Below are 8,695 nucleotides of genomic sequence, written 5' to 3' on the forward strand. Positions count from 1 at the left end.
ACTTAACCCTGTTAACCCCAACCAACACCTACTCACAGTTTGCAAATACTGGACCCTTTCCCACACACCCCTCTCCAATCACCACTTCACACCCACTTACAGCCGGGCTTTGCCCTGGCGGTCTAAATTTTCTTGTAAGTTACGTTAAAACTGCAAAAAGGCGGATTTAGGCACTCAATCATGAAACAGGCATTCTTCTGGAAATCATCAAAAAAGGCATGAAAAGGCACTTATGGCATAAATCCTGGCTCTACTGATCAGTAAGGGTGTCAGGGGTTACTGGGAGAAGGTAGGAAAATGGAGTTGAGAGGGAAAGATAGATCAGCAATGATTGAATGGCAGAGTAGACATGATGGGCAATTCTGTTCCTGTGCCTTATGGTCTTATATCTCAACGTTAGCAACCTAGTGAAAAATATGTCAATGTACAGACAAAGGAACAATGTTATATCGGTGTCTGATCAGTGGATAATTATGTTATACCATATCATTAAATCTTTATAGGCAAAGAAAATATTACTTGTGCTATAGGAAAAGTCAGTCTTAGCTGTGGCAATGCTGATTGTGATGGCATCACTTGTTTGCTATTTCAAACGCAGTAAGTATTCTTTCTCATTTAATTAATTTATTGATTCAAAACAAAGATTTCAGACATTTCCTTTGTTTATGTTTGAGTTGCCGGCTATTTCGGGTAGATATCACCGTGATGGGTTGTACAGGAAATAGTTAATGGCGCTGAATAACAGTTCCAAAACTGGGCTGGATTAATGAACATGATCAGATGTGAAGTCGAACTGATCAACAGGGAATTAATGATGGCGGCGTGTTGGCATTTAGCCGGAGGTTGTGCGGTTGAGTTGGTCTTCATTGGAAAATGGAATAAATCAGGGAACAAGATGAGTACAGCACAGGAACAGGCCCTTCGGCCCACTATGTCTGTACCGGACATGATGCCCAGTTAAACTGATCTCATGTGCCTGTACATGATTCATACCCCTCTATTTCCCACACATCAATGTGCCTTTCTAAAAGCCTCTTAAACACCACTATTGTATCTGCTTCCACCTCCACCCCTGGCAGTGTGTTCCAGGACCTCACTACTCTGTGTAAAAAATAAACGCCCCGCACCTCCATTCCCCCCCTCACCTACAAGTGATGTCCACACGCATTGGACATTTCCACCCTGGGGAAACGTTTGTGACGGGTCTCCACCATCCATGCCTCTCATCATTCTACAGGGAAAGCTGGCAGACAGGCTGGTGTGTTGCGAGGAAACGGTCTACATCACGATTCTCTGCGACTCGAAGCCGGCTCAAGAAACGTGAGTTGATCTGCTCATCAGTCGACTGTTGACTCATTTCATGAGCAAATGTATTCTGTAACTCACATTTTGGGGCGGTGATTTGTGAATTTGGGAAGAGCAACTTCACCTCACCCAAAGCCATTGTTATGGGGCCACCTGTACTTGAAGAGGCTTCACAGCCCAGAGACCCGGTTTCGATCCTGACCTTGTGTGCTGTCTGAACGGAGTTTGCATGTTCTCCCTGTGACCACGTGGGTTTCCTCCGGGTGCTCCGGTTTGCTCCCAAAGACACGCCGGCAGTGAATTGGGTGCTGTGATGGCCAAAGGCTTCCAGGGCCATTGATTGGTGCAGAAGTTGTAGATATGCAGGAAATGTCCTGGCCTCCCATCCACCTCATTGAAGACCTTTGAACAATCGTTAATTTGACTTTAATCAGGCTTCAATGTTATATCTTTGCACTGAATATTGTTCCCTTTATCCGCACGCTGTGGACAGCTTGTTTGTAATCATTTATAGTCTTTTCTTTGACTGGATAGCACGCAAACGAAAGCATTTCACTGTTCCTCGGTACACGTGGCAATAATAAACTAAACTAAACTATGAAGAGCAGCTTAACAATGTCATTCAATGTAACGTGACCGTTATACTTACCAAGTGAGAACACATATCTAAATAGTTGAAACATTGACCAATCTTAGCTGATGGTGAATGAAATACATTGATGTAGTTTCCCGTCAAACGAGTTCAGTATTGTTAATGACGTCGGACTCTGGTAGAACATTAAGACCACATTGTGTTATAAATAATAATCACACTCGGTTTATAATACTGTACAATATGCTTTATTGCCTGCTAGGAAATAATGCGAGAATAACACTGCAGCAGCATACAGCATTATAACAGAGGGAAAGGAAAACGGTTTCAGTCACAAAACTAAACACAGGCAATAAACAGTACGCAATATAAAATGATCATCTGTCAAATTATGCAACTTTTATATAATTAGTGGCTTTAAACTCTTAATTATCAGTAGTAAAATTTCTGAATTCAATTTCTACAGAGCATATTAGTAAGAAATATATACGGGACTCTGCTCAAAGCAATACAAAGGAGCTATGTACACAGGCACCATCTGTAACAGGAACTGATTCTCCTGTAATAGGGATATCCTAACATCACCAAGAATTCTGCTTCACTTTTTCAGAATTATACTTCACTGAAATGACTCTTCCAGGAACATCGAAGCGATGACCCACTGCAGTCCCCCAGTTACCGTAAGTGTGTTTCACCAAGTAGCTTACAATCCCTGTTCCCTGCAAGATTCAGCAACGACAACAGTCATGCCATTAACCCTTTCAATGTATATTATGAACTGTAGTACTCTGTGGAACACAGTGCAGCTAAATGCTGCGGCATCTACTTTGTTGCCTGCAACAATAGTAAAAAAGGCAAATGTTTCAATATGTTGATGATCACCACCACTGCTCTGGTTACCAAGGCTGCAGGTGATTTTAAACACCACCATCTGACAAACCACAAGAGCCATTTCCAAGCATGGTGGTCTCCCTGTAGCACAAGGTGAGCCAGGACCCCTGAACATCAATTAACTCACTGCAGTGGATCTCAGGTTTCACAGCCGATGGGGGATTTCTTGTCTTTCAATGTCCTGCTCTTTGGGTGTGTGTTGACACAGACAACAAAGTCCAAAGAGACCCGTTGTATCTGGGACCAGCACTGAGCAAAGAGCCGCAGCCTCTGGCGTTTGGATCTGAGTGAGGAATTGTATTGCGGGAAATGTAATGTCAATGTTTTGGTGAATGAAGTTATGCCGTAAAGTGCCTGATCCAGGAATTTGATCAGTCCCTTCCTGAGTTTTCCATGGTTTACATGCCGTAATGGCACGATGGGTAGCGATGTTTACAGTGACACATCTGAAACTCTGAACTTTCATGTTAGCGGTACAATCAATGTGGATCAAAGGTCTCCAACAACTGAAGGGAAGAACTGCTGATTGTGATCTCCCTCTCCTAATGCAGTATTAATATCAAAACCACCGGTTCATGCAGGGATGTGGGTAGTTTCCCCACAGGAAAGGAAAGTTAGTGGCTGGACAGTCCAGCCCAGTCTGGCAGAGTGGACGTTCACTTCAAGAAACATCTCCACACACTGCTAAATATTGGCGAGTTAGCATTTAATTCAGAGAACCAAAGAAAGTCATAACATGGCTCTATTTCAATAACGGCTTCAATCTAGACTTTGATTGGAATCAAAATTACGTGAAATCCTAGAATGGAATTTACACAACAAATTTGGAGTTCAAACTAAATCTATTACTTTTTAATGTAAATGATTGTTTTTTAGGCTTCATAATGGATTTACATTGTGACTGGTGGACACAAGAGTAACAATGACGCTTCCTGTTCAAAGTTCCTTATTTCTAATTGTTTGATATTAATGAAGCATTAAATACGCAAGTTGCTGTGTTATTTATCTTGCTTAATTCAAATATTAGCGATTTCTATTTTAAGTGCAAAAAGCATTAGACAAATACTGAAATGTACTTGTTGGTCTGGGATGATTGGTGGGTGGACTAATCTTCCTTTAAAACACTTTGATGATATTTCAACCAAAGCCTAAAGGTTGTGGTTTATATATTGACAGAAACTAATGCTGAACCTTTAAACTAATCAACATGGTTCTGACTATCTGCGGTATTTGACTATCTGCTGTTTATTCTAATGAAATACAATTCCTTTAATACTTCTTGTGAATCAGGAAACATCCCTGTATTTTTGGTATTAAAATTAAAATCAACTATACATTATTACATCAATCTATCCCCATCCAAAAAAATTAAATATTTCAGTCTATTGCTGAGTTACCATTTACAAATACACGACTGGAATCATTTTAATTGGCCAAAACTAATTTGTGCTAATAAATTATGAAATTGCACCATGGATTTGGTCAACACATTGGGTGCATTACACTGCTCTCTGCCTCCCTGCAGGCCACCTGTGCTGGCCACCTGTGCAAGTTACCTGTGTTTAACGGCAGGTAAGCACCAGCTTATCACTGAATATCCTCTCTATCATTAATTGGGTATTTTACTGGTCCAGTTATTATGGTCAAAGCTGCAACCTGTGACCACACGAGTCTGATATAAACACACACGTTCATACACATAACAGGCTCGGTAGACGGACTTTTCTTTCAAATCTAGATTTTCCAAAATTACATTTTTCTTAAACAATGTGTAAGAAACGCTATTGCAAATGAATCTTTTGGCTACAAATATGTTGCTACAGCACTTATATAACTAAGACATGACAATATCAAAGGGTTTACATTTTGTAAAGCCACATTTGTTTTCAGTTCCAATTTCAGAGAAACCTTATCGTTTTTGGCCAAACCAATCCCTGCTTTGTTTGCTAATCTATGCTTTACAATTGAAGATAAAAAGGAAATGACAAGTTATATTATCTGTTAAAGTTCTAACCATTTAAAATAAACATCTCCAATAAAATTGTGCATGTTAGAGCTGAATGATGAAATTCTATCTAGAAGTGAAGAGCAATATCCCTCGTTCTCTTGTCTGAATAAATTATTAATTACAGGCAGCAATAGTTTGTTGCCATTCCCATTCTAATCAGAGTATTCTTTAACAACAAGCCTATTAATTCTCTGCAACAATTATTTATTTGTATGACACAGGGTCAGAAAAATTGAGTGACATCAACTTGGTCTCAAACAAACGTAACTGGGCTAAGTTTCCAATCAGAACGAGACACATCTCCCATCTTTATAGATAACGGAGTTATGCCTTAAAGAAGGTTCAACTGCCTCCTTCCTTCCTTCCTTCCTAGGAGTATGAACTCCCGCTACACACACAAGACGATCCTTACTGCCTCACCCATTACACTCACAATGGAAATTGTGACTGGTCATTGCATTTCTTCGTAACAAAAGCTACTTCAAATACACAAATATAAATGATGCATGTGATGCTTTGTAAGTAAAACACTTACATTGAAGATTAGATAAGTCTCTGTACAAACCATGCTGTGACTGTCCGGACATTTCCCCTACAGATTAAAATAAATTCTTAGGTAACTAAAACGAAGGAAGTAACATGTAGGGGACATGATATCATTTTAGTTACACATTAATCACAAGCAGTCCCAGTGGGTGGAACAGTTTAGGAGCCTCACAGAATTATTGCAACTTACGTGGATGTAGTAGTGATAGAAGGATTGTTGTGGTCACAATCATCTCTGAATTGATTTGATAACTCAATCCTCAACGATTCAGCATTTAAAACAAATAATCAGAATGACGTTTGGTAATATGCAACCCTGATTTATAAATATTTGAGGAATGTTTCCAATGGTAAATGTTTCCAATATCAAGATGCCAATGAATGAAATGCCATGAGGAAAGCATCCATTTGCAGGTGATGGTGATGAAGGTTCATCGCCTGCTGTTCACGGTGATGATCCCTACTCTTCCTCCCACAGCCTCACGTTCACCGGGTAATATCGGCTCTCTATCAAACTTCTTCTAAAGTTATGGTATTGGGGCGTAGGCCTGGAGAAGGTTCTGGCACAGACCCTATTCTCACACGTTTATCCCTTCAGATGCACACAAGGGCCAAAGTGAATGGGCAGATGTTTCAGAGCAGTTATCAACGAGACATCTCTACAGACAACAACATTCATCCTACTGCCCCCTGCTGTACAACTGTGGCATTGACAGCAAACTCGCCCTGTGCTCACCACTGCAGCGACAACAGAAGCAGCGTTACAGAGAGGATGTGTCTGTCCTCCCCGCTCTCCCTCGACCACTAACTCTCACGTTGTCCATTGTAAGCAACTGGCCACACTCAAGGAACAGGCACCATGGCAGAGTTGGGGCATCCAATTACCGCTGTTACAACCTCACACATGTCTATGTTGGTGATCAAATGTTGCAGTCTTTTCACATGCTAAAAAAAGTGATATCAAGTGCAATAAGCTATACTTCAAAATAGTCACACTCTCTCGCTATAATTCAAAGAAGGGTCATCGATGAACTCGATATCCCACCTATCAATGTCATGGAAACTTCACTTAACAGTAAAACAAACAAAATAAATGCAAAAATACAATGAATTATATTCTACTTGGTCAGGCATAAAAAGTAGACATTTTTATCATTATACTCAACTTGTGAAAAAGCATTGTAACATTTAAATACAGTTACTTTGTGTACTTCTCCATTTTAAATATTAGCTAGACTTTGGGCAAAAGCTGGTTTCTACAACAAGGAGAGACGTTATTTCTAATGACAAGCAAAGGATGACAATTTCACAAAACGTTAACAAGATGTTATTTACAGCTAGTGTGTGAAAAGGAGAAACCAAATATAGTATGAAGCGCGGCGTTGTCTGCGCGTGTGAAAGATCATGTCACCAGGATGGGCCGTCTGGGCACATTATCTGGGCCTCACCGTCACCTGTAATCTGCAGCTTCTGCACAAAGTAACGGCCAATTTACAATTAAACGCACGTTTGTTTACAGCTCCCTGTATTGTTCTGGTGAGAAAAGTGCATCCATCTTGTGTGTCAGCTCAGAATAAGTGGCAGTCTCAGCTGCCTCGAGTCATGTCTGCCTCTTCTGCTATTGCAACCCAGATCAGCAATTCTCACCTCAACCAATGCCTAAGTGTCGCTTCCGACAATCGCCCCAAAGCTTGTGCATTTCCAGCCCACACCTCACTTTGCTGAAGTAATTGATTAATTTTCTGAATGATATTCAGAGACCCAGGGTGCAATGCATGTCGACAACGTCTCGGACTTGCCAATTGTTCAGCTTGACTCTGCCCGCTGTATTCAACGCTGAGAGGTGAATCACATGCAAACACAGCATTCAATTAAACCCTGTGCTAGGTCCAATGACAACGTGCATACACTCCATTAGTTGTGATGGTGAAGTACACCTTTCCCTCATCTGAAGTGGGTCTAGCCAGGTTTCTGTGCTTTGTGTACTGTGGATAATATAACTCCCTCCACTCAAGAGTTATTTTGATTCCTGCACATAATCAGCGCTATTATTTTCCCCATGTATCCCCCACCTCTCTCCTTCACTGTGTCTCCTTCATTAAACAAACACCTCACTGCCGACCCATCCCAGGCAAGCTGAGTTCTGGTCCCACCCGGGGTGCTGTAGCTACCATTCCCAGTGGCCCATGCTGCTGGAAGTTATTGCTCATCCCTCAGGTACAAGTGCTATGTGGTAGATTTGTTTGCCCCTCAATACTGGCAGATAATATCTGGGACAGAGTTCAAATGTACAACTGCCAGTGAGATGAAACAAACAAAACACACGAGTGCAAATGAATAAAACAGGGCCATGATGGCTTGTAGCATTCAGGCACGGAAAGCAACTCACATCTACTTTGGAAGTTCTGGGAAAGGCCACCATCTACCTGAGGGCAGCACGACAAATGGTCAAACCCTCAGTCTCACGGTCCACCTGAAGCCAAGTTAAGATCCTTTACTCAGAGAGCATATTAATCTGACAATCAAGATTGCTGCTGAATCTAGAATAGGCTTTTATCAAGAATAGATGAAGTTTATCTTCCTTCAGAGCTCTGAAAAGTATATTGCATGTAAAGAATTATCCTTGTTATCGTTCCACTCTTCCGAGTTCACTGTTTCTATTTATTGGCTATCAATCTGAAATGTTAGTTTAAGAAGATGAAACTGTTAGCTAAAGTTTAACATTGCCACTAAAACTAGCTGGAAATATATTAATTTTACCAACAAATGTCATATTAAAATGAGGACTTCCAGTACATAAGCCTTTGTTTAGATTTCAGTCATACGGCCCGGGCCAAATTTAGGATTGCTTCTGATCTAATGTAGACAGTCAATCGGTAGGAATGCTTTGGAGATACGGGCTTCATTATAACCGTGCCGTTTCATGTTACTTGCAGTGTTTTATTACAACTCCGAGCTCCCGTCTCCTCAAATAACCAAGCCCGCTGTCTTCAGCTGGTCCTGTTCCTTCCATGAGTGTCTTATCAAAGACCAAAATCCGGCAATGGAGTAATATTTGCACCGCCAACTTCTGGTATCATTGGCGTCAGGAACTTGAGCCAACAAGTGTGGTACTTAATTACAGCTGTACTACAGTGAAGGGCATGGCGTGGGTAGAGTACTTCACCATCCTTCACGTACATACAACTGCTTTGAAACGATCTTTGTCATCCCCTATTCATTCTCCATTCTGGTAACATGATCTTCAACCAATATAGGAAGGAAACAGCTTGTATTAAACAAAGTCGTACAAAACATCAGTAATTCTAGCTGTTGGTCGGACAGAAGAAGTGGATCTCTTTGTGCTAATAAAC

The 8,695-nt window shown here is 41.0% G+C and overlaps 1 protein-coding gene and 1 long non-coding RNA gene across 5 annotated transcripts in view; one reads left to right on the top strand and one right to left on the bottom strand.

The window, feature by feature from the left end:
- The first annotated feature begins 537 nt into the window (after positions 1-537).
- Positions 538-3,787, top strand: LOC129702577 (uncharacterized). The gene is made up of 4 exons (XR_008724404.1): positions 538-597; positions 1,238-1,320; positions 2,508-2,577; positions 3,665-3,787. It is a non-coding gene; the product is annotated as an uncharacterized LOC129702577 (long non-coding RNA).
- Positions 2,130-8,695, bottom strand: part of LOC129702576 (HMG box transcription factor BBX) — a 159,468-nt gene continuing 152,902 nt past the window's right edge. For all 4 annotated transcript variants that reach the window (XM_055644362.1, XM_055644361.1, XM_055644363.1 and 1 more), the window contains exon 13: positions 2,130-8,695. This exon is cut by the window's right edge and continues 1,014 nt beyond it. The gene's annotated coding sequence lies outside the window, so the exon portion shown is untranslated.

Source organism: Leucoraja erinacea, chromosome 13 (assembly GCF_028641065.1).
Source record: "Leucoraja erinacea ecotype New England chromosome 13, Leri_hhj_1, whole genome shotgun sequence".
Taxonomy (NCBI): Eukaryota; Metazoa; Chordata; class Chondrichthyes; order Rajiformes; family Rajidae; genus Leucoraja; species Leucoraja erinaceus.